Source organism: Schistocerca piceifrons, chromosome 9, assembly GCF_021461385.2.
Source record: "Schistocerca piceifrons isolate TAMUIC-IGC-003096 chromosome 9, iqSchPice1.1, whole genome shotgun sequence".
Classification (NCBI taxonomy): domain Eukaryota; kingdom Metazoa; phylum Arthropoda; class Insecta; order Orthoptera; family Acrididae; genus Schistocerca; species Schistocerca piceifrons.
The window spans coordinates 160,277,129-160,279,119 of NC_060146.1; the positions used below are offsets into that span (position 1 = coordinate 160,277,129).

A 1,991-nucleotide genomic window follows, 5' to 3' on the forward strand; every position below is an offset into this window, starting at 1 on the left:
TTCTGTTACTCATCATATCATATGTCAGAGGAGTTTCATTCATATTCATTATTTTGCTTAGTTCTGTTGGATCTTGCCCACTCGTCGCTTATAGGGTGCCTACGGGATGCAGCTTTCTTGGAATGCTATACAACAATTCAAATAAATAACATTAGTAGTTTTATTTCAATAAAGCAGAATTGACAATACTTAACTTTGAAACTTCCTGGCAGATTAAAACTGTGTGCCGGACCGAGACTCGAACTCGGGACCTTTGCCTTTCGCGGGCAAGTGCTCTACCGACTGAGCTATCCAAGCATGACTCACGCCCCGTCCTCACAGCTTTACTTCTGCCAGTATCTTGTCTCCTACCTTCTGAATACTTAACTTTCATTACAGCAAATATCACTATGAGAGGTGACATGCAAAGAGTAAGTGATCTTCGCTATAGACAAAGTCCGTGTAAGATTAACACACAGCTGTGGATAACTGACCTGCAAGTTCTGTCCTCTAAGGTATGTATACGGAGCTGATCTGAGCGGCCGAGGCTGTCAGAAGCGGTGTTTTTATCCACTTCTTGCAGGAGGTGCTCCTGGCATGGTGCGAAGCAATTCCGCGCATCATTGGCCAACGTTTCCTCACCACCTTCTCTTGTCTTGAGTTCGTCATCTTCGTTCCGGCCTTGTGGTTATGCCAGAACAAGTTACAAGCTGGTTTTCTTTCAATGTTAAATAATAAAGTGATGGAAAGATAATATTTTCTCTTCATACTCTTGTGGCATTTTCTGAGATATTTTGGTTTTGGTTCGCATGCTAAGTCCGTGACGCTTCATAAACCTGTAGCATCATCCAATTCCACCCTTAAAGTCTGTTAAGTTCCACTGTAGTGCTAGCTTATAAGTGTGTTTTTGAATCATTTTTGTGCCGGCCGGGGTGGCCGAGCGGTTCTAGGCACCACAGTCTGGAACTGCGCGACCGCTACGGTCGCAGTTTCGAATCCTGCCTCGGGCATGGATGTGTGTGATGTCCTTAGGTTAGTTAGGTTCAAGTAGTTCTGAGTTCTAGGAGACTGATGACCTCAGACGTTAAGTCCCATAGTGCTTAGAGCCATTTGAACCATTTTTGTATTAATTCCACTACCACTTTGATGGTGTCCTCGAATCCATTTCAGTAAATCATCTTCTAGTTTTGGACATTTTCCATTTAGTCCTCTATTTGCACATTTAGTTTTCCTCATTTTTTTCCGTTCTTCTTTACTAGTCTGCCAATCATGAATGGTCTTTTTCTCTTGGTAGAGGGCCAAAATGTCACTCAGCTGCTCCGTTTCCATGTCCTGCATATACTGTTACTTTCACTTTATAGCTTGCATCATAAGAATCTTCCTTTTTTTTCAGTTACAAAACTAGCTGCTAACAAAAATAGTGGCTGTTACTGATAACACAAATCACTTTCAGTTCAAATTCACTTGCACCATAGACTGCAATGATGCATCACAGGCTAACAGTGTTTCAAATTTGCGGTGGTGGGACGGGAGGTAGACACTGTTAGCAAGCTTGTGAATTCCCGCAACTCACGTTCGTCGCATTGGTGGACTGCTGCTACCAGTTGAATATACTGTTGCCAGTTGGAGTTCGGTTTCCCATGGCATTGAATACGTGGCCATTTTTAAGACGGGTGGGAATTTTAAATCAAATGCTGGACATTTTTATATTAATACCGAGTATAAGATGAACCTGAATTTTGGAGGCAATTTTTCAAAAGAAAAAAAGTCCATCTTATAGTCCCCTAAAGTATGGTATGCATATGCATTTTGCTAGGGGTTGCTAGCAAAAACCACACAAGTAAAAAAATTGAAGTACAATTTAGTGGTCATATCATCACAGCTCCAAAGTTCAAAGCTGCTGACACAGTGAACTTACCATGAGCTTTCATATCCTCTGCTGGAGTGAAACCTGCAAAGGCTGAAAATGTATTAAAACTTGCAGAATACCTTAAAATTTTTTTCAAGCAAAG

General features: G+C 41.5%; 1 non-coding gene across 1 annotated transcript; it reads right to left on the reverse strand.

Annotated features, from left to right (window-relative positions):
* Positions 1–223: 223 nt before the first annotated feature.
* Positions 224–298, reverse strand: Trnas-cga. The gene has a single exon. It is a non-coding gene; the product is annotated as a tRNA-Ser (tRNA).
* Positions 299–1,991: the final 1,693 nt, after the last annotated feature.